Consider the following 24,681-nt stretch of genomic DNA (forward strand, 5'->3'; position numbering starts at 1 on the left):
CCCAATATTCACGGTAAAATTGAATGCGCATAAGCCTACCAACACAATATCAACTAAAATATGACTTTGAAATGACCGCTTCTACTTACGAATGATGCCATCGAAGAAGCTTCTCTGCATCTTGAGCTGTCATAATTTTTGTTGAAAAAAACAACAACAACAATCGAGAATGGGAAATTTTTCGACTAGGTTTTAAAACGGTTTTATTGCTACTCTTGATGCGGTTTGCAAAACCTCTCCGAGAGTGGTCCACTAAGCCGGAAGTTGCTCTTAAAGAGGTTATCAAGAGGTTTTGATGTATAAATCAGTTTTATTGCGAGTTTTATAAAATTGGTCATGAAGATCTCTTGTAGAGCCGAACAAAATTTAAAATGTTACTTGGGCTGAGACCACCCTTTCTTGAGACTTCTACTGAAACGATCAATGATACCGTCTTGAAAATTCTCTTATACGTCTATGAAGCCTCCGAGACCCTCTTCAACGACGCTGTCGTACTCTCTCTTCGTCAGGAACTATCGATAGGATAACGATCTCCATGACCGCTTTCTTGTACTGCCCGCTGCGGTGTTTATTACGACTACGTGGATTCGTCCATACTTCCCAGTAACGGTTCCGATTATATCCGTCACAACGGCAAACGCAGAACAGATATCCGATGCTTGAAACCTGCTTGGATGTTGTTAGCCCGAACAAGCTATACCCTGCTTAAGCCGATACATGGATAAACGGTCACCCGGTTGCGAGAAGGCTACTGTACCAAACAGCATCGAACAATGAGAGGTGATGGGAATGACAGCGATGATTTGGCACAAACGGAAAAGCATAACAGTTGAACAGTGAACCACCTTAGCTTGTTGAATTTAGTAAAATCATTATATTTACGGACATATTGGGCAATTAACAGAATTTCTTTAACAAATAATTGTAGTTCGCATACTTGTATAGTGAGTTTCTTATAATATTTAGTTTGCAATATGAAATATAATACTCTAACGCGTTATGTATCACTTGTAGGTTACGAAAAGAATTGCTCATTGCAACGTTAATTGTAATTATCCTCTGTTCACAAAATCGTGGATAGAGTGAGTAGTTTCTACATTATATTTAAAACAAACATAATGAATTCGACCATGTTTCTAGGAGTATAATAATATTTGCCCATGTGTTGATCGACTAGGGGTAGCAGAGAGTGAGAAAGTTCACCGATAATGTAAGAACACTATAGATTGCGGATTTTGTATTCTAGACTAAAGTTACATTTGTTTTTCTAGCTTTATAGCGTTTTCGAATAAACAGAACTGCTGAAAGAATCGTGATTTCTTTACTGCTACTCCGACGTGACAACAAAATCTATAAAGATTATCGGTGAAACATCCGTTGTGTCCAGGCTTCAGAACGAACCACTGGAGAGACAGTTCACGATGGTTGCAACCAGCACGGATTGGCAGAACTGCATTGCCTGTAACAAGCCGGATCGAGAAGAGAATTTGGTAGCCTGTGATGCCTGTAAGGATCGGTACCATTTCTCATGCGCTTCGGTGGACGACGGCGTCCGAGATAGATGCTGGTCATGCAGCAGGTGTGCTTCTGCTATACTCGTGGATGACGTGTCGAGATCCGGTAAATCCAGCAAGTCCAGTAAAAGCAGTCGGTCGTTGAGGATTAAGCTTCAGCTAATGAAGATTGAGGAGGAGCGTAAGGCCGAAGAGAAGCTCATGCTGCAACGGCAAGAGCTTGAAAAGGAGCGACAGGAAAAAGCTCTGCTCGAGAAAGCGTCCATGGAGAAGAGGTACCGTGAAGAAAAGTACGCGCTGTTGATGGCGGAAGCGAGCGAAGACGACGGTGAAAGCGTCAAAAGCCGTAGGAGTCGAGTGAGCAGCAAGGACAAGGTCAATAGGTGGATAAAGGACCACGCAGGTATTCTGTCCGAGGAAGACGGTCAGCCTGATCTGGTTGAGAAGGAGCTCCCCGCTAAGTCATCATCGGATGTGAATGCGAAAGGCGCGAAGAATCACGAAACACCACTAACATCGTTGGGCGACAAAGTTGGTAAACCACTAGGCGCAGTACCAAAAGAAGTCGTTTCGATCAAACCGGCCACACAGACGTCGACTCCGACCCAGAAAGACCATGTAGGACCACCAGAATCGTTTTTGCAGATGCAAACGATAGCCGAGCAACCAAACTCAAAGCTGGTTTTCGATCAACCCCTTCAATCGACTTCCCAACCATTTGTCAGACGGCTAACGGTACCTCGAGAGATCCAGCAGCAGGTTCCGCTGCAGACAGTCTGGCCACCGAATCACCATTCTGGTTCGTTTCCGACGGAGCAACAACAAGTGTATCCGCAAATCCAGAATCCTGCGTTTGGCCCACGGCCCGATCACCAGCGTACACCAGCGGTGAATCATTCTCGACCGCCACCGGGGTTTCACCATTCCAAGATTAATCCAAACCAACTAAACGGTACGCAATCGTTCCAACCCGATCAATCTCAAGCAGCGTGGGGTCAGTTTCAGCAGCAGCTGGCCGCCAGACAGGTGGTCCCAAAGGAACTTCCGGTGTTTACCGGGAACCCGGAGGACTGGCCATTATTCGTGAGTAGCTACAGGAATTCGACAGTGATGTGCGGCTACTCAGATGCGGAAAACCTCATGAGGCTGCAGAGGTGCCTCAGAGGCAGCGCGTTGGAAGCTGTCCGCAGCAACCTACTGCTGCCATCGTCCGTTCCTCAAGTGCTGACTACGTTAGAAACGCTCTTTGGCAGTCCAGATCGACTGCTACAGACCATGTTGAACAAGGTTCGTAATGTTCCAGCGCCAAAAGCAGACCGGTTGGAGACTTTGGTCAATTTTGGCATCACCGTTCAGAACCTGGTGGGGCATCTGAAAGGCGCAAACCAGCAGGCACATCTGATGAATCCATCGTTGCTGAGCGAACTGGTGGAAAAGCTACCGGCTAATATTCGATTGGACTGGGCACTACACAAGCAGCGCGCCGGCTTCGTCGACTTGGGCACCTTCAGCGAGTATATGATGGCGATAACTTCGGCGGCCAGTGATGTCACGCAGTTCAGCGACCACGATGCCCATCGAGCCAACCGCATCGAGAGACAGCGTCCCAAGGAAAAGGCGTATATGAACGCCCACTCTTCGGCAGATGTTCGTAAGTCAGATAGTTTTAGAGGTAAGCCAGAAAGTTTAGCAAGACCGTGCTATATTTGCCAAAGTCTGAAGCATAGAATAATAGACTGCCCTAGATTTAAGACATTGCCTATGGGAGAACGCTGGAAAGCAGTTAGTGCACACGAACTGTGTAAAATTTGTTTGGTGCCGCACGGTAAGTGGCCATGTAAATCAAATAAAGTGTGTGAAGTGGGGGGCTGCTCTAAGGGACATAACACGTTACTCCACCCGGGCCATCCTGACGAGTTTCCACGTTCCGGAACCAGTGCGCCGGCAGTCGTTTCTGTGCATCGCCAGCTTCAGAATCCCATTTTGTTCCGCATTATCCCAGTGACGCTCTATGGGAAAGGGACGCAGATAACAACCTTCGCCTTTCTGGATGAGGGGTCATCCTTGACTCTGATGGATGCCGATATCGCGGATCAACTGAACATCAGCGGCGAAGTGCATCCATTGTGTCTTACGTGGACAGCGAACATTGAGCGGCGGGAGGCACAATCGCGACAAGTTAATCTTCAAATCTCGGGTTCATCGAACGACACCAAATTCGTATTGGGCGACGTTCGCACAGTGGAAGGCTTAGCTCTCCCAACGCAAACTCTTCGGTATGGAGAACTAGCCAGACGGTACCCACACTTGGAAGGACTTCCGATCGAGAACTACGAGCAAGCGGTTCCGAGGATTTTGATAGGCATGGACAACGTTCATTTGTCTGTTCCGTTGAGAAGAAGGGAACGAGGAACACGAGAACCAATCGCAGCGAAGACAAGATTAGGTTGGACTGTGTTCGGCTGCGTTGGTGATCCTTCGAAAGTCTCTGTTTCACCTTCGTTTCACATTTGCGAATGCGTGGAGCTGAATGGAATCCATGAGCTGGTTGAAAGTTTTTTCTCCGAGGAATGTCTGGGTATTGCAGCAGCAAGTACGCTGGAAGGAAACGAAGATCGCCGCGCAAGGGAGATCCTAGAAACTACCACCGTACAGCGAGAAGATGGGCGTTTTGAGACTGGTTTACTGTGGCGCAACGACGTCGTGGAGTTTCCTCCAAGTTACGCTATGGCTGAAAGGAGACTAGCTTGCCTTCATCGTCGACTGAAAGCCAACCCGGAGCTGCTAGCGAACCTAGAAACCCAAATAGCTGAATACCAGATCAAAGGATATGCGCACAAGGCTACAAAGCAAGAGATCGAAGAATTCAATCCCAAGCAGACATGGTTTTGCCTTTCTCGTACACCAAGTGTACTGGAAAGGCTATATGTTCACTCCAAAAATGACTTTTTGATAGAAGGCCCAGAGAGTCGAGCCACATATACCAATCGACTCAGCTCGACGAATTGAGGTGATGTCTGTGTGTGTGTGTGTATGTGTGTGTGTATGTGTGTGTACAAAAATAAACTCACGTCACTTTTTGGCAGTAAATATCAACCGATTTTAATGACCGACGGTTCATTCGACGCGGAATCCTATTTCCTATTGAAAATGATTCAGATCGGTCCAGCCGTTCCGGAGTTATGGCCATTTAGGTGTTCCGGACCGGTACCCCTGGAAGGGGTCATACATGAAAATGCAACAAACCCCTTGCATGCGACCCATCAAACCACGGCATTTTCGATTATCTGATGAACGGTAAGCAGGAAAATAGTCTCAGACCGTATCTGAACCGGTAGTAATCCGGAACCGGTTCTGGATGTCCCGCCGGAAGAGGCCAAATATAAAATTAACCATAACCCATTCATGCGACACGTCAAACAGCGGCATTTTTGGTAACCTGATGAACGATTAGCAGGAAAATAGTATCAGACCACCGGTAGTGTTCCGGAACCGGTTCTGGATGTCCCGCCGGAAGAGGCCAAATATAAAATTAACCATAACCCATTCATGCGACACGTCAAACAGCGGCATTTTCGGTAACCTGATGAACGATTAGCAGGAAAATAGTGATGATGATTAACCTGGGCTTGTTAGGGGAATATCTTAGCAAATTCTTAGGAAAATAGTATCAGACCACCGGTAGTGTTCCGGAACCGGTTCCGGATATCCCGCCGGAAGTGGCCAAATATAAAAGAGAACCAAACCCATGCTTGCGACACATCAAACAGCGGCATTTTCGATAACCTGATGAACGGTTAGCAGGAAAACAGTTTCAGACCATATCTGAACCGGTAGTGTTCCGGAATCGGCTGCGGGGGTCCCAACGGAAGTGGCCAAATATAAAAGTGAACCAAACCCATGCATGTGACACATCAGAGCGCCGTTTTTTTTTTGATAATCTAATCCAAGGATGGCAAGAAACTAATCTACGACCATATCTGAATCGGTAGGGTTCCGGAACCGCTTCCGGATGTCTCACCGGAAGTGTCCAAATATAATAGTGAACCAAAACCATTTAAGCGACACATCAAACAGCGGCTTTTTTGATAACTTGATGAACGGTTTGCAAGAAAATAGTCTCAGACAATACCTGAACCAGTCTTGTTCCGGAACCATGTCGCACCGGAAATGGCCTAATATAAAAGAGAACCAATCCCATGCATGCGATACAATAAATAACGGCTTTTCCGAGAACCTGATGACTGGTTATCCAGGAAGTAGGCTAAGACCACATTATGAACTGCCGGTAGTGCCGGAACCAGTTCCGAGTACACTGAAACCTCCATTTAAGTCGATGCATGGCTGATCGAAAATAATTTTTACCGTTCAAGCAATGACAAAACTAAATACTTTTATATTTTTAAACATTTCGCAGGACAAAGGAGATTTGTCAAAAAATATAAAACTGTATAGTTTAGTCACTGCTTGCACGGTAAAAATTATTTTCGATCAACCGTGCTTCGACTTAAATGGAGGTTTCAGTGTATCCCTCCGAAAACAAAATTGAACCAAATCTATTCATGCGACACATCAAAGCGTGACTTTTTCTTTGTAATTGAACTTGACATGTTTTTGACCTTGCTTGGCTCTAACTGACTATGACTTGAAAATGGTCAAACTTGTCGCAGCTTTTTAACCCACTCGAAAGATTATTAAATTTCCTACCAAGAAAAATCTTTGAATTTATTGGTTTAGTTAAATAACTTGGTTTTCTAGAGCGAATAATTTCAAAAAGGGGGTTTTTTCATTCGTTTTCTTTAAATTATCTATAAAAAATTCGTAATAAATTTGAATTTTCTCATAGCACTTTTTTGCACACTGGTACCACTGGAGCTAGCGCACGTTGGTATCACGTTTTGCACCACGCACACAGTCGTGATCAACAGTAGAATAATTAGCCACAGAATGACAATGTCGCGAGTGTTCGTGTGACCAACATCTAGTATGCCACGTCCCTACAGCGTCAGTACTGGTACTAGAAGTGTCAAATCAATTTTAATGACAAAAACAAAACATCCGCTACACCGTGTGCATTTAAAAACAATGAATAATTAAACTACAGGTATGAAATAAATTAAATAAAGTTACTGCCAACAGCGCCACTAGTGATCTAATTTGTCATATATTTATTTGATCAACTGTACGTATAAAATAAAAGGACAACGCCGCCGATACGCGGTGCAAGAACATAAAGGTTTTCACTCACGAACCTAACACCCTTATTAGAAACTATAGTCCTGTTCAACGACGTAGGTTGAACTTGCTCGAAGTTGCTGCATCCTACTCATACCCATTTGTCAACAAATGAGAAAGAGCGGGATGGAGCAAGTTCGAGCAAGTTCAACCTACGTCGTTGAACAGGACTTATGTGTAGTGTTCCGGAACCGGTTTCGGGTGTCCCGACGGAAGGGGCCAAATCTGAAAGTGAACCAAACTCATGCATATGACACCTCAAATAACGGCATTTTAGGCAACATGATTAACAGTTGACAAGAAAAATATGTCTCAGACCATATCAGTGTACTACGGAAGTGATCCCGTCTGTCCCGCCGGAAATATTCGAATGTAAAAGAGAATCAATACATATGACATATCAAATGATTTTGTCAGTAACTTGATGAACGGTTAGCAAGAAAATAGTCTCAGACCAAATTTGGGACAACAGATCCTGTCCGGGAACTGATTTTGGGTGTCTCGTCATAAGTGGTAAAATATAAAAGTGAACCTAACCTACGCATGCGACACACCAAATCGCGGCTTATTCAATAACCTGATTAACAGTTTATCAGCAAAAAGTCTTAGAGGCAATTTGCGAGAACCGCTAGTGTTGAAGAACATGTAACGAGTGCTCAGCCAGAAATGGTAAAATATGAAAGCAAACGAAAACCATGCATGGGGCCATCCATTAAGTACGTCATGATCCTAGGGGAGGGATTATTAAAGTGTGACAAGCAATGTATTAAGTATAGGAAAAATCCGTACAAAGGGCTTTGAAAATTCCCAATGAATGCTCTCCACTCCATGCAACACATCAACTCGTGGCTTTTAGGTAGCCTGATAACCAGTTGACAAGAAAATAGCCACATACAATATTTGGGACAACCAGTAGGGTCATGGAATCGGTTCCAGATGTCCGCCGAAAGTGGTCAAACGTAAAATTGAACCAAACCCATGCATGCGGCTCATCAAATAGTGGAATTATGAAAGTGAACAAAACCAATGTTTTTTTATCTGTATTAACGAGATTTTTAGCCCTAGGCTAGTTCATCTCGGGACCCACGCTTTGTTTCCCTTCCGAAGGAAGAACTAACTTTTTGCGAGTTTGTCGGGAGTGGGATTCGATCCCAGGTCCTCTGCGTGATCAAAACCAATGTTAAAAATAAATAAAATCGTGGCTTTTTTATAGCCTGGTAAACGTAGGGTAAGTTTAAAAGTGAAATAATTAGCAGTTTTCATATATACAAGAGAACAAAATCGTGACCAAAGTAATCTCATTAAATCACACCATTTCAAATTCTGGGTTTTTACCGTTAGGGGTTGTGACCAATCCAAGAAAACCTGGAAAGGTCCGCATGATTTGGGACGCCGCTGCGAAAGTTAACGGGGTATCGTTTAATAGCATGATGTTGAAGGGGCCGGACCTGTTGACGCCATTGCCGAAGGTATTGTTTCAGTTTCGCCAGCGACAAATTGCAGTTGTTGGAGATGTGCGTGAAATGTACCACCAGTTCTTCATCCGTGACGCAGATCGTTCCGCTCAATGCTTCCTGTGGAGCCCGGAGCCCTCTCAACCGCCGGAAGTATTCATCATGGATGCAGCGACTTTCGGCTCCACCTGTTCTCCGTGTCAGGCACAGTTCATTAAGAACATGAATGCGAAAAGCTGGGCGAATGAATTTCCGGAAGCAGCAGTAGCACTAGTAGGAAACCACTACGTAGATGACTACTTAGATAGCAGGGACACAGCAGAAGAAATGGCAAAATTGGCGACAGATGTTCGAACGGTGCACGCGAAAGCACGGTTCGAAATAAGAAATTGGCAGTCGAATTCGGGACAGGTGTTGGCGCATCTTGGGGAACAGCATACATCTCAAAGTAAGGAGTTCACTAGCGATAAAGCTAGTCTCATTGAACGTGTGCTAGGGATGGCCTGGCTTCCCAAGGAAGATGTATTCACCTTCAGAATATCTGTGTCGGAGGATCTGCAGCGATTAGTATCAGGAGATTCAGTGCCTACGAAGAGGAAGATCTTGCGGTTTATTATGAGCCTATATGATCCGATTGGACTAATCTCTCATGTGCTGATACATGGGAAAGCCATCATTCAAGATCTGTGGAGATGTGGAGTTGGATGGGACGATCCAATCCCCGAAGAAGTCAACGAAACATGGAGAAGATTTGTCAGCGTGTTCGGCGAGCTGCATCAGGTTCAAGTACCCCGCTGCTACTTTCCAGACTACGAAAATGGCATCTATGAAACGTTGGAGCTGCACATGTTTGTGGATGCGAGCTTGTCTGCTATGGCTTGTGCGGCTTTCTTCCGTGTAATCGACCGTGGACAAGCACGATGTGCGTTGGTGGCTTCGAAAGCGAAGGTAGCTCCGTTGAAACCGCTGTCAGTTCCGCGTTTAGAGTTGCAAGCGGCTGTTATGGGAAGCCGCTTAATGAAGACCATTGCCGACAGTCATTCGATTAAAATCCAGAGGAGATTCATCTGGACCGATTCCAACACTGTTCTACTGTGGATTCGGTCGGATGCTAGAAAGTACCGACAATACGTGGCTGTGCGTGTAGGCGAAATTCTGGACGAGACCAAGGTGCAGGAATGGAGATACGTGCCATCGGGTCTAAATGTGGCGGACGATGCGACCAAATGGAAGGGAGCTCCGGATCTACGGCCAACCAACCGTTGGTTCTCTGGTCCAGATTTTTTGTATAAACCGGAGAATCAGTGGCCACAGCAGAAAGTGCAGTATGTCGAAATTCCAGAAGAATTACGCGCAGTTCATTTTCACCGAGAAATTACCAGTGTCAGCTTCATCGATGTTCAACGGTTTTCTAAATGGGAACGTCTCTTACGGTCGGCTTCGTTCATCTTTAAGTTCATTAGGCGATGTCGCAACATACCGGGATCATCTCAGATGTCAAAAGGATTGGATCAGCAAGATTTCAAACGTGCGGAATGCGCGTTGTGGCGATTGGCGCAAGAGGACGAATACGCAGAAGAGCTGAAGCAAATAAGAGCTGAAAACGAAAGTGAAGTAAAAAGGAACAGTCCCTTAAGGAAGCTGTCTCCGTTTATCGGAGAACATGGAGAACTTCGCTTGGGAGGTCGCATCGGTGATTCACCATTCACTGCGTACGATGCGAAGTATCCAGTGATCCTGCCGAAAGGACACCGTATTACCGAACTTGTCATCGACAGCTACCACAGATTGTTTGGGCACCAGAACGGAGAAACTGTGGTAAACGAATTGAGACAAAAATATTACATCTCCAACATGCGAGCGGAAGTGCGCAAGGCTGCTAAACGTTGCCAATGGTGCCGCACCTACAAAGTTCAACCGAAGATTCCAAGGATGGCGCCACTGCCGGAAGAGCGCGTGACACCGTTTGTCAGACCGTTCACGATGATCGGGATAGATTATTTTGGTCCTTATTTGATCAAAATTGGCAGAAGTTTGGTGAAACGATGGGTTGTCCTATATACTTGTCTCACTATAAGGGCGGTCCACTTAGAGATAGCAGCATCCTTATCAACCGAGTCGTGTATGCTGGCACTTCGTAGATTCATAGCCAGACGTGGAGTGCCGCAGCAGATTTACACCGATAACGGGACCAACTTCGTCGGTACCGAAAGGGAGTTGGCGAGGCAATTACAGGACGTGAACCAGAAGATGTCTGAGAGCTTCACGAACGCAAACACCAGGTGGAATTTCATTCCACCAGCCTCTCCGCACATGGGCGGTGCGTGGGAGAGGATGGTCAGGGCTGTTAAAACGGCTATGAGCTCCATGAACCACCCCCGGACTCCTACAGAGGAAGTGTTTCACACCGTTTTATGCGAAGCCGAGTCTATGGTCAACTCAAACCATTTTCTCCTTCTGAATTCAGTGGGAGTAACGCAGACTGAGAAATCGTCGACGGAGGAAAGAGAAGCTCTACGCAGCAACTGGGGACTCTGTCAGCACATTTTGGATCAGTTCTGGCGCAGATGGATCCGTGAGTATCTGCCTACAATAACGCGAAGGACCAAATGGTTTGCGGAAACGAAGAGGATAGAATTAGGTGATGTAGTTTTCATTGTAGACGGAAATGTTAGAAATCGCTGGACTCGAGGAGTGGTGACAGCAGTTTTTCCAGGCAAGGACGGACGTATTAGGCGAGCAGAGGTCCGAACTACTTCTGGAACGTTACGAAGATCAGTGGCAAAACTAGCAGTCATGGATATTCTTCGGGAGAGTAATGCTGCAGATTCAGAGCAGCTTTACGGGGCGGGGAATGTTAGCCCGATCAAGCTATACCCTGCTTAAGCCGATACATGGATAAACGGTCACCCGGTTGCGAGAAGGCTACTGTACCAAACAGCATCGAACAATGAGAGGTGATGGGAATGACAGCGATGATTTGGCACAAACGGAAAAGCATAACAGTTGAACAGTGAACCACCTTAGCTTGTTGAATTTAGTAAAATCATTATATTTACGGACATATTGGGCAATTAACAGAATTTCTTTAACAAATAATTGTAGTTCGCATACTTGTATAGTGAGTTTCTTATAATATTTAGTTTGCAACATGAAATATAATACTCTAACGCGTTATGTATCACTTGTAGGTTACGAAAAGAATTGCTCATTGCAACGTTAATTGTAATTATCCTCTGTTCACAAAATCGTGGATGAGTAGTTTCTACATTATATTTAAAACAAACATAATGAATTCGACCATGTTTCTAGGAGTATAATAATATTTGCCCATGTGTTGATCGACTAGGGGTAGCAGAGAGTGAGAAAGTTCACCGATAATGTAAGAACACTATAGATTGCGGATTTTGTATTCTAGACTAAAGTTACATTTGTTTTTCTAGCTTTATAGCGTTTTCGAATAAACAGAACTGCTGAAAGAATCGTGATTTCTTTACTGCTACTCCGACGTGACAACAGATATCTTCATCTTTGTTACCCGAGCAGAAGAGAATATCAACAGCATAATAAAATATGTTATTTTGGCGTAATAACTGTATATTGGAATCAGTAATTTTTGTGTTATTAACATATCTTATTATGTTATAAACTTGTCTGTCATAAGCGGCAAAATAACAAAAATCATAACAAAAAAATGTTCCTGGAAGATCAATTTAATAACATATTTTGTTAGATTCAATAACAACTTAATAACAATGAATCTTGCAGTGAATTTCAAAACTTGTTATTGTTGTGTTATAGTTCATCACATATTTGTACATTTTTAATAGTATGTAGAATAATAACAAAACATGATTTACAACAAAGTATATTATTGAAATGTTATATAGTGGATGAATCTCAGTAACTTGATCATAACAAAATAAGATTGCCCAACAAAACATGTTATAAAAAAGCAATACTTATACAATACAATAATAACAAATTATGATATAAAAACAGGCTATGTGAGTCTGTTGTTATGAATTTGATATTCTCCTCTGCTCGGGTAGCTGCTGGAGTTGGTCGACGTAAATAGTCGATTTGTCAAAAACGCCGGGGGTCTTGGACCGTCGTCTGCAGTTACGCGATGTGGGTTGACGTCGAGCAGGTAAGGCTCATGGCAAGCCCGTGCACAGGGCCCCAAACTCCTCTTAAATATTATCAATGTTCCATATACTAGGCGCCCCTCTGCCTTTTGCCGAAAACAGGAAAAAACCTTCCCTTGCCGCCTTTTCTGTGCACGGGCCTGGCTCATGGTTAGATCATCTTGCCAACATGAAGTCAGTGCGGAGCATCCGTCATGGGAGTCTGAGCGAGCTAGAAGACGCTAATTAAGAACTTTGAACAACGACTATCTGGAGCTGCTCCACAGTAAATAAGCGGTTGTCCATAATACGCCGAAGGTGATGTTTGAAGGATATGATTCCAGCCTTTCATATACCGTAAAATGGGGTAACTTTGATAGTTTTTCAGCGAATTTTCTTAATATTTTTCCATGTAACAATATATCCCCGAGTTTTATATTTTTAAAACAAGTACTGGGTTATCAGTTATCAATTGCAATTGAAAGATTCGATAATCTGAAATATTTTGGGTGACTTTTAGTTTTCCATATGAGCGAGAATCAGATTTTCATTTTGGGGTAACTTTGATAATGCCCTGAAAAACACATCAAATCTTAAAAAATATCACATATTGAAATCTTAGAAGTATGAACATGATGAGAGAAGCCTTGTGGAATATATCAGATAGAATTTTTATATCAAAACATTGATTTTTACTAAATTCTACATATAAAAATGTGTTTGTGGAGTACTTAGTGAGAAAAACAGTGAATTTAGCTATCAAAAATCATTATCTTTGTAAAAATATATGTTTAACGGTACATAAACATATGATTACATGCTATTCATGGTGAGTTCTCTCATTTTTGGGCAGTTTTTTAATGTTTTATTAACAAATTTTGCACAACACAGATTTATCTACATGATAATACAAGGGCATTGCATACTTTTAGGCGTTTATCAATGTATGGAGATTTATGTCACAATTTACAAAATTGCTTCCATTTCGTAAAAACACACTTCGTTAAGAGATTCGAGGCCAGATTTGGAATCTAATATGATGATTCTAACGAGAATAATAGTCCATTCATTGAAAGAATAGTTGTAACGAAGTCGTATAGCAGATTGTTTGAAGGGGTTGGCAAATGACAAAAATATCAACAATTTTTATTTTTTGTCCAAAAAGTTGTATTTAAACTAGGTTTTAATGAAAATACGTCTAAGATGAACTTTTATATGTATAGAATTGATCTACGTTTGCCTTTTTCTTAACTGATTGAAGGAATCATAGTTATAAGATAAACTATACAATGTCTGTTGCACTATCAAAGCTACCCGCATTATCAAAGATACCCCGTTTTACGGTACCGCCAAAGTGCGTCGACCTCGCCACAATGTGGCGAATCTTAATTCCGCTCACCAGACAGGTTGCCTGAGCCGTTGGACCGGAATTGACGGTGAAATATTTCCCGCATTGTGCGGAGTTTTTTGTCTGCCCCGGCGAAAGCAGTAGCGTTGTTGCAGTGAAATTTGAGCACTCGACCGCGGCGAACTACGAAACGTTTAATGGCTGGCGTTAGAGCAGACGACAGACGACAGATCGGCAATGACTTCGAGATCCGTTGCCTCCGCTACGAGACTATCCGTACTTAACGGACGTACGATAAACGGTTCACGGTTATCCACCCCGGTCTACATGAATGGTCTAGCAGGTTACACACGAACGGATGGTAGGAGTGTCAAAATCTGCTGTGCCATTCGTGGCTGGTAGCAGAAATAGGCTACACGCCGACGTAACAAACCTTGAGTGCAAGACGTCGCCTCCAGATTAGTCAAAATCGTTGACGGATTGTAGCGATCGTAAGCGTAGGATCGCCGTGAGGTTTCCGGATGTTTCTGGATCGGACGAAGTGCCAGATGGCCGTGGGATTGTCCGAGCTCGTCATGGGAAATGACGTAGATGCGGCATCCTTCTGCGAAGCGCTGCTTTCGAAGCGTCGTAGAAGCAATGCAGACTGTATAGATGGGTTTACATTACTCTGCACGGCACAGAGAGAGCCTATACCTGGTTGATCTATGAGCGGTAGATTGTCTACCAGTATACACCAACTGGTCTTCGGACAGTTGGTCCTTCCACAACCAGTGTTGTTTCGCATTGTCGCCTTTAACACTACGGGTCTCCAGATAACCTAGTGGTTAAGGCTATGGAACGCAAATCCGGAGACGACACATACCCGTCAATCACGACCTCAGCACTAATACCACTAGGCCTATCTCTTTCTCTACCCGCTATCATGTACTTCGTCTTGGCAGAGTTAACCTCAAGCAAATCCTCGCTGTTTATCTCTTCAAGGAGCATAAGCTTCCTCCACTGCCCTACGATCGATGCCGATAAGATCAATATCGCCCGCAAAGCCAAGGAGCATGTACGACCGTGTAATGATAGTACCATTTCTGTGCATGCCAGACCTCCTAATCGCTCCTTCGAGTGCAATGTAATCCGAACAACAAATTTGATAGAGCATCACCCTACATTAATCCATCCAAGGTCACAAGTGAGGTAGACACTTCGTCTGCGATCCGAATACTTGGTTTTGATCCATCCAGCGTTGCACGTATAGATAGTAGGGTAAACATAGATCTATGTTGATGAATTCGTTGTATCCAAACGAACTGTCAAAATCTGTATCCAAACGAGCATGACGTCACGATTTGAACAATATCAATGGAGCGCATGACGTCATTTTCAACCGTCGCCCTCTTGAAAATTATTACTTACACGCTTGAAACATTTTAGTCAGTGGTGTCCGCGGATCTATGTTTACTTTACTATCTATAGTTGTACGTATCAATCAGCCTAATAAGGAACCGGAAAACCATGTTCTGACATTATCTGTCAAAGCTCATTTCTTTTCACAAAATTGTATGCTGCTTTAAAATCAATGAACAGGTAGTGAGCCGAAATTTATCTGGGATCATCCGCAGACTAAACATTTGATCCATCGTTGATCGGCCCTCCCGAAAACCAGTCTGGTATTCGCCGACGAAGAACTCCTGAAGAGGTTTCAGTCTGTTGAACAGGACACGCGACAGTATCTTATATGATGAATTTAAAAGGGTAATCCCTGGGTATATTGTATCATTGTCCTTGCCTCACAATATACAAATTCATGCAATGGCAGGCATAGAAAGCCCTTCAATTAAAAACTGTATAAGCGCTCAAAGAACAATAAGTTGAAGTGAGGCAGGCCAAGTCCCAGTGGGGACGTAGAGCCATAAAGAAGAAGAAGAAAAGAGTAATCCCTCTGTTATTGGCACACTCTAGTCTTTGTCCTTTCTTGTAGATTGGGCATATGAGGCCATCCAACCAGCTGGTAGGTCATTCTTCATCCTCCTAAATATTTACAATAATCTGGTGGATTGATTGATCACTGTACACGCAGAAAAATAAATTGTAAACACAATTCAATTCTAGTTCAAATCAACCGATTTTTCAGTTTACTATAGCGACAAACTGATTTCTAGTTTAAACTGAACTGTTCTATTGTTTGATAATACAAATATTTTCATTTGTCGAAATTTTTGACAGTTTGTTAAAACAAACAGAGATATGGTATTTTCAACATGAAATAATGGATTGATACAAACGACTGCATTTTTGCCACTAACAAACCCGCCCAAGTAACAATTTAAATTCCTTTTAGATTTGTTTATTTTTATGGAAGCTTTATCATAGCATGAAGAATTCATGAAACATTTATAGTTGTTTTTATCAAGAGAAAATAATCTCCGTTCGTATGCGGTTTTTAAGTTTTCTTCAAGTTAATTTTGAAAATCGCGCATAAAACAACTTGATTCCCTAAGGCATTTGATCTTATAATAAGTTTTAAGACGTATTTGAAGTTATTTTCAACACATAACATCAACAAACTTTATTAAAAGTTTATGCTTCGTTTATTCAAGTACAATTCATCTGAGTTATTCTCCTTTAAAAACTTCTTAAAGCTTTCAATTCTTGAGCTAGAGCCACTAGTCTGGAACAAGAACTAAGCGGAATAATAAAATCTTATTATTTCAAATAATAAATTATGCAACAAATTGGCTTTCTTATGCAAATATAAACACTCAAACATTTTTGCTCATTGTTAATTTTGCCGTTTTGGTGCTCAAAAGTAATCATATCGACGAATATTCATTTTATAGCCAATCAAAAATGCGAGTAGCTTGCTTAGGTCACCCAACCTTCAGCCAGTTACTCACACAGGCCACAGCAGCTAGAATCGAAAATGAAATGTGTACTTACTGTGACTCTTCTCGTGCTTATGCTAAATAGTGTAATACTAGTAAGTTTTAGAAATGCACTTATTAAATAGACGAAACTATAATAGAATTGGCACTTCCTGGCGCAAAATGTACAGAAACAACTTTCTAGCTCCAAAAAGGTAAACAAACAATTGTCAAAGGCTGTTACTCTTGAATAAAACGAATAAGTTTCATTTAAGACGAACAAATCTGCCTTAAGCTCATCACTAGTAAAAACAATCTTCAATAAATGCTGTAGATTTTATGCAAGGCGACTTGGTTCCATCATTGTTTTGAGATGGTTTGGATTAAAGGTAATAACAATTGATGGCAGCTGCATGAGTTTTGTTCGCTTGGAACGGCAGCCATGTTTAGAAAGAATTGAAAAAGTGGCGTAGCCTTTTGTTTTTATAGGAAATTTATGTCTTCGTATACAGGGTGACTGGTAATTCGTGTTACACCCGAAAGGAGGTGAAAGTAGACCATATTTGCAGCAAAAAATTGTTCTACAGGTAGGTCCGGAAATCACTGCTAAGTGAGTTATTCAAAAATTAGTGTTATTAAATTACCCCATCTTTAAACATCTCTAACTCAGAAACTATGAACCGTATAATCAATCTTAGCGCATGGATAGAAAGCTTAAAGCTTTGTCTTTTAATGCTCTTTGGACAGGTAATTGATAAAAAGTAATTTAAGTGCAGAAATTTTGACTTTTATGTAAAAAGTGCCTAAAAATGTACCCCCTTTTCACCTTTTTTGAAAGTTTACTCGTGAAAAACGCGATAAATGTGAGAAATGTTCTTCTACAAAACATTCATTTTTTGATACGCTACCAAACTGTCCTTTGGTGCAACATTGTATCTTTCATAGTTTTGTCACAATCTTGAATTCAAAATTTTGTGAAATAAATCAATGTTTTTATTGCAATACTGTCTGGCAACCCTACACGTTTGCTTGCTGTTGGTCGTCGTGCGCATGGCAACGAAGTTCAGCGTCGCGGCGGCGGTCATCGTTTGACAGAGCCAACAGTGAACGGCAAATTGCGCGCAATGTTTATGAATCAATCTCAAGGCATCCTTTTCTTTGGGTGAAGATTCAATTCGCCTAGATGCCATACACCCAAACCTACTCACTGGTGGAATTCAGCGAGATCATACCGCTGGGTGGCACCGTTTTAAGGGATATTCAAACCTACGGGCAGAGACTGGGTCCGGGCCGGGGCCGCGACCGAGACTCGATAGGGCTTTTGTCGCTTCGTTCTCACGGCACACAATGCTCACCGGGCTATAGCGCCTGCGCACCAGCAATTTATGTTGCGCGAACGCACGCACAGTATGAAGCGGTTGTCATTTATTTTTGTTTTTGTTTCTGCGCACTTTCTTTTGTAATTTCTACAGGAATCTGGGATTCCTCCAGCTTTTTTTTATGATTTCCCTTGGAGTGCTTTCTGGGACTCTCCCGTAGTTCTTTCTGGAAAACCTCTAATGAGATTCTTCTAGGAGTCATTCCTGGTATTTCTCCGTCTGGGTTTTTGTCCTTGAGTTCTACTAAAATTTCTTCTGGGATACTTTCAAGAACTGGTTTAGAATTTTTCTCCAGAAATTCCTCCAGGAATAGCTTCCCACAGTTTATTTATTTTCAGTTCAACGGGAAGCCCTCCTGAAGTTCCTGAAAGTGAGTCCAGGAGCTCCCCAGGCATTCCTCCAGGGCACCCCTAAAAAATACCAAGGGAATTTCTTTAGAATTAGCTCAAGAACTCCTCCAGCATTTGTCGTAGAATCACCCTAGGATTTTACTGGGAATTTCTCCATTATAACTCTGGAAATTAATGCAGGAGTTCTTCAGCAATAATGCATGCTTCTGTTCAGGATTTTTCCCGAAAATTACTGAAGGACTCAAGGGATTTCTCCAGAAATTCCTGCATTAATACCACCAGGACTTCCTCAAGAGATTCCTCCAAAAAATCCTCCACGATGTCAACTAAAAATTCTTCCAGTAGTTCTTCCAGAAATAACTCCAGAAATTCATCTCGAAATTCCTACAGGAATTTCTCTTCAGGAATTGTGGAAGGGATTTCATCAGGAATTCTTCCAGGGATTTCACAAGACAATTTTTCAATAAATTGCTCCAAGACTTTCTTTAAGAATTCCTGCAAGGATTTATCTAGGAATTCCTCTAGATTTTTTTCCACGGTGTCCCCCAAGAATTCTTCCAGTTATTCCTCCATGAGTTCCTGCAGGAATTCATCCCGAAATTCTACCATGAATTCCTCCAGGAATCCCACCATAAATTCCTCCTGTAATTGCTGCAGGAGATTCTCTAGAGGTTCCTCCAAGGATTACTCTAGAATTCCTTTCAGAATTTCTTCCAAGAAATCATCAAGAAATTCCTCTAGAAATTCCTTCAGTAATTCCTCCAGAAATTCCTTTAGTAATTTCTCACAGAATTCCTCTAGGAATTTCTACAGGGATTTCTTCAAAAATTTCTCCAGAAAGTACTCCAGGCATTTCTCCAAGAATTACTTCATGAATTTCTCCATAAATTATTCCAGGAAATCCTCCAAAAATTACTTCAGGTACTACTCCAGGAGTTCCTCCAAGAATTCCACCGGAAATTCCTCAAGGAATACCTCCAGAAATTCCATTAGGTATTTTTCCAGGAAGTCTTCTTGGAAATACTCCAGGCATAACTCCAAGAATTTCTCCGTGAGTTACTCCAGGTTTTCCTACAGGATTCTTACAGATGTTTATCCAGGAACTACTGCAAGATGTCCTCCAATTTTTTTTCCAGGAATTCCTCCAGTGATTCCTTCATTAATTTCTCCAGTAAATGCTCCAGAAAATTCTTTAGAGATTCCTTCAGAATTCCTTCCTGTATTTCCTCCAGGAAATCGTCCAGAAATTTCGCCAGTGATTCCTTTAATAAATCTTCTATGGACTCCTCCAGGAGTTCGTACAGAATATCCTCCAGACATTCCTCCAGAAAACACTCCAGGAATTCCTCTAAGAATTTCGCCAGTGATTTCTTTCGTCCAGAAATTTCGGAATTCTTCCATAAAGTCTTCCAGGAAATACTCCATTAATTACTCCAAGAATTGCTTCACGAATTACTCTAGGAATTCCTCCACGAATTGCTTCAGAAATGACTTCAGGGATTCCTACGGGAATTCTTCCAGGAACTACTTCAGGCTGTCCTCAAAAAAATCCTCCAGGAATTCTACAAGGAAATACTTACGAGATTCCTCCAAGAATTACTCCAGGAACTACTCCAGGAAAGCCGTCAAGAATTTCTCCCGGAAACAATCCAAGAATTCCCATAATTTCTCTTTGAATTACTCCAGGAATTCGTCAAAAAATTACTTCTGGAATTGTTCCAGAAATTCCTCCCAGAATTCCTTTTAGGAATACCTCAAGGAAATGCTTCAAGAATTTCTTTAGAAAATCCTTCAAGAACTCCTCCAGAAGTCCCTCCAGTCAATCTTTTAGGAAATCCTTCACGAATTTTTTCAGGAACTGCTCCAGATATTGCTTTGGAATATCTCCAGGAATTCGTCTTGAAGAACTATTCCAGAACGTACTCCAGGAATTACTCCAGGATTTCCTCAAGAAATGTCTCTAGAACTTCCTTCAAGAATTCCTTCGGTTAACTTTCCAGGAATTCCTCCCGGAATTATCTCAGGTACAGTATTCCTTAAAGAGCTATTACAGAGATCCCAGGAATAGCTCCAGGAACTCAGTTAGAATTTACTAAAAGGATTCCTCCAGGAATCACTCCAGTTATTCCTCAAGGTAGGATGTCATCCAGGAATTCCTGTAGGAATTCTTGGAAAAAATACAGAAGATCCACCAGAAAATCCTCCAGGCACTCCAGAAAACACTCCAACTTTAGAGATTCCTCCAGAATTCCTTCCTGAATTTCCTCCAGGATGGCCTCCAGAAATTCCTCTCAGAAACACTTTAAGAATTTCTCCATGAATTACTTCAAGGCTTTCTCCAAAAACTATTCCAGAACCTACTCTAGGAATTACTCCAGGATTTCCTCAAGAAATGTCTCTAGAATTTCCTCCAAGAATTCCTTCGGTTAATCTTCCAGGAATTCCTCCCGGAATTATCTCAGGTACAGGAATTCTTTAAAGAGCTACTCCAGGGATTTCTCTGGGAAGCGCTTCATATTTTTTTTCAGGAATAGCTCCAGAAACTCCGTTAGAACTTACTCCAAGAATTCCTCCAGGAATCACTCCAGTAATTCCTCTAGGTAGGATGTCATCCGGAAATTCATCTAAGAATTCCTCCCAGGAGTTCCTTCGAAGTTTCTTTCAGGAATTACTCCCTGGAAGAATCCCTGGTGGAATCCTTGGAGCAAGCCCGTGCACAGGGGGGGGGGGGGGTGTGGGGGGTGGGTTGTGGGGGTTTAACCCTCCCCATTATCGACGTTTCATACACTAGGCGCCCCTCCGCCTTTTGCCGAAATTGGGAAAAACCCCTTCCTTGGCGCCACTTCTGTGCACAGGCCTGCCTTGGAGGAACTCTTAAAATAATCCTTATAGGAGTTCTTGAAAGTATCCCAGAAGAAATTTTAGTAGAACTCAAGGACAAAAACCCAGACGGAGAAATACCAGGAAGGACTCCTAGAAGAATCTCATTAGAGGTTTTCCAGAAAGAACTACGGGAGAGTCCCAGAAAGCACTCCAAGGGAAATCATAAAAAAAAGCTGGAGGAATCCCAGATTCCTGTAGAAATTACAAAAGAAAGTGCGCAGAAACAAAAACAAAAATAAATGACAACCGCTTCATACTGTGCGTGCGTTCGCGCAACATAAATTGCTGGTGCGCAGGCGCTATAGCCCGGTGAGCATTGTGTGCCGTGAGAACGAAGCGACAAAAGCCCTATCGAGTCTCGGTCGCGGCCCCGGCCCGGACCCAGTCTCTGCCCGTAGGTTTGAATATCCCTTAAAACGGTGCCACCCAGCGGTATGATCTCGCTGAATTCCACCAGTGAGTAGGTTTGGGTGTATGGCATCTAGGCGAATTGAATCTTCACCCAAAGAAAAGGATGCCTTGAGATTGATTCATAAACATTGCGCGCAATTTGCCGTTCACTGTTGGCTCTGTCAAACGATGACCGCCGCCGCGACGCTGAACTTCGTTGCCATGCGCACGACGACCAACAGCAAGCAAACGTGTAGGGTTGCCAGACAGTATTGCAATAAAAACATTGATTTATTTCACAAAATTTTGAATTCAAGATTGTGACAAAACTATGAAAGATACAATGTTGCACCAAAGGACAGTTTGGTAGCGTATCAAAAAATGAATGTTTTGTAGAAGAACATTTCTCACATTTATCGCGTTTTTCACGAGTAAACTTTCAAAAAAGGTGAAAAGGGGGTACATTTTTAGGCACTTTTTACATAAAAGTCAAAATTTCTGCACTTAAATTACTTTTTATCAATTACCTGTCCAAAGAGCATTAAAAGACAAAGCTTTAAGCTTTCTATCCATGCGCTAAGATTGATTATACGGTTCATAGTTTCTGAGTTAGAGATGTTTAAAGATGGGGTAATTTAATAACACTAATTTTTGAATAACTCACTTAGCAGTGATTTCCGGACCTACCTGTAGAACAATTTTTTGCTGCAAATATGGTCTACTTTCACCTCCTTTCGGGTGTAACACGAATTACCAGTCACCCTGTATTAATGAATGATATTATTTTTGAGGCGCTTCGTTATTTTCGCATGTTTTGGGTGGCATATCAACGACAAAGTGGGTAGGGTAATTCGCCAATTGTTGAACACCACCCAAATGTTGAACAGTTTTTGAAAATGTTATTATAAATTTAACTTAAGTAATTTTCCATCAACGTAAACGTATGATCTAGATGCGTATACATGTGTGTCATGATATTGCTCCAATAAAGTTATAAAATTATACATATTTTACGTCAAAAATATCGATTGAAAGTTTTGTACCGCTGATGACACGAAAACTGCACAATTTTTAAGATTAATTTTAAGAAATTGCTGTTACGAAATAAGCTTTGCTGGCAAAACGACCACAAATATCAAAGTCACATCATAGTTACAATAACTGGAAGGATGTCCTTATCAGTTTAACATTGTTTAAAATCACATTTCCATTGTAATTTCATTTGAAAAAAATATTTTTCTTATCACACTATCATTATGCAGCTAAGATCCAATTGTTGAACACCAGCATAACCTACGATGTAAGCATGACTGCCAGATATTTTTTTTCACTTCACCTTTTTCAGGAGCGATCCACGGGTTTTCAAAGTATTTCAGGGTCGTTCCAGGGGTATTCTAGGGACTTGACTGGGTCCCATGGGTTTCCAGGGGTATTTCAGGGGCTTTCGAAGGCGTTCTTTTCTTCTGTCATTTTTGCTTCCAGTCAAATCTTTTCAGTCATTTTTTGCATTCGATTCTGTTTAAAACGATTTTCAGTCCACTAGAGCTCTCTTCAAATGGGAAGCGATTCCTTGGGAACGTCCATAAATAACGTCACAGGGGAGAGGTGAGAGGAGTTCAGCAAAGTGTGACGACAAAAAATCAGAGGTCCCATACAAAAAGTGTGGGGAAAAGGGGGGATTAAAATGGACAATTATTGCGTGACGTATTTTATGAACGCTCCCTCATTTGAATGAATTGTCACTCAAATGACTAACTGGGCGCAAAACACGAAAAACCCGGAAAAAATTCCGCCAGAGTGAAAAAATGTTGGATGTCGGGTCAAAGTCGGATCAAATTTTATCAAATGTTGGACCACTTTTCGACCCACATCGGATAACTGTTGAGTCTATGTTGGGTTTGGTGCCCAAAATAAAAACAGGTGAATGATAGGTTTTTGTCGGGTTATACGTCATCAATTACGAACAAAGCTTCAACCGGTCAACAATTAGCGAGAACCGTCCAACATTAGGATGAGCAAGCTTAAGGAAGCGTTCAACATTTGGGTTACAGACTTCCCATACAAATGTTCTATTTTCTCTTAGAAAATTGAATTTAAGGGAATACAAATCCAATGGGCAGTATAAGGAATAAGTAGATCTAGACGTTCACTGGATATTTTTCAACTAAAGTGGAATTATGCACGGAAAAACAAACGAAAACGAAAATGCCAGTACTAACCGTTCAACAATTGGCGAATTACCCTATGGCACGGAAAATTTTGATTCCCTGTTGTTGGAGCGAGAGAAGAAATAGTTTTCGACACTAGAGTTTTTTGAGCACCCCTATTCTTCTCCAAAACATATTTGCTACTCTCCAACCGGTTCGCTCTTCCTTTATATACCTGCAGCTGGCGATCGTATCGCCGGCTGCGTAATACATAAGCGATGAGTAGAGTAGGTAGCAGATAAACAAATCAGCTGTTTTTAAATCAGTCCAAATAAACCGCCGCGGAGGAAACATCTCCTCTTTTCGTTTCGCAATAAAAGTAAATCAGTGTTTGCGTAATAAACGGTGTTTCGATCAGAAATTACGAGTTTGTTATCAAGTGTCCGAAAAGTAAACCGCGGCGGGCGCGAACATTTTGGTCCTTCGAACCGGATCTGTGAAAAAGGACACTTGTGTGCGGTTCCGTGTGGGAACCCGGCAATCCCCAGTGAAGAGAAGTGAGCCGCTGTTTGTCAGTGCAGCAGCGCAGTGCGATAAAGGACAAACAGACTATCAGTGCGCGAAAGCCGTCGGCAATAAATTTGCACGGTTCGGAAGATTGCGGGCGGAAGGCATTCTCGCCGGTGTTGAGTGTTAATTGAAGAAAAGTCTGGCCAGTGCCAGTGAATGTTTCCGGCGCCATCGCTGCAGCTGTGGCGCGAAGGTTTGTGCGATAACCAGCCAGGGAGACGCGGCGCCATCGCGAGCAAGAGCGCACCTGAAGGCGAGGACATCTTGGACGATCAATAGGACGGACCCAAGGCGCAATCGTCGAAGCGAAGGAGCCCAGCAGAACGGAGGACATCTTTTGGGAAGTATAGTGCATGTTGGGTGGATTGTTGCATGTGGCTTCTGGTGGAAATAAATGATTGAAGTGCATGAGAGTTGCCTTTCTTG

General features: G+C 42.4%; 1 protein-coding gene across 1 annotated transcript in view; it reads right to left on the reverse strand.

The window, feature by feature from the left end:
• LOC109402049 (carbonic anhydrase-related protein 10) overlaps positions 1-24,681 on the reverse strand; it is a 451,175-nt gene that overhangs the window by 340,212 nt on the left and 86,282 nt on the right. The gene's annotated exons all lie outside the window — the stretch shown is intronic.

The sequence above is a fragment of the Aedes albopictus genome, chromosome 1 (assembly GCF_035046485.1).
Source record: "Aedes albopictus strain Foshan chromosome 1, AalbF5, whole genome shotgun sequence".
NCBI classification, from domain to species: domain Eukaryota; kingdom Metazoa; phylum Arthropoda; class Insecta; order Diptera; family Culicidae; genus Aedes; species Aedes albopictus.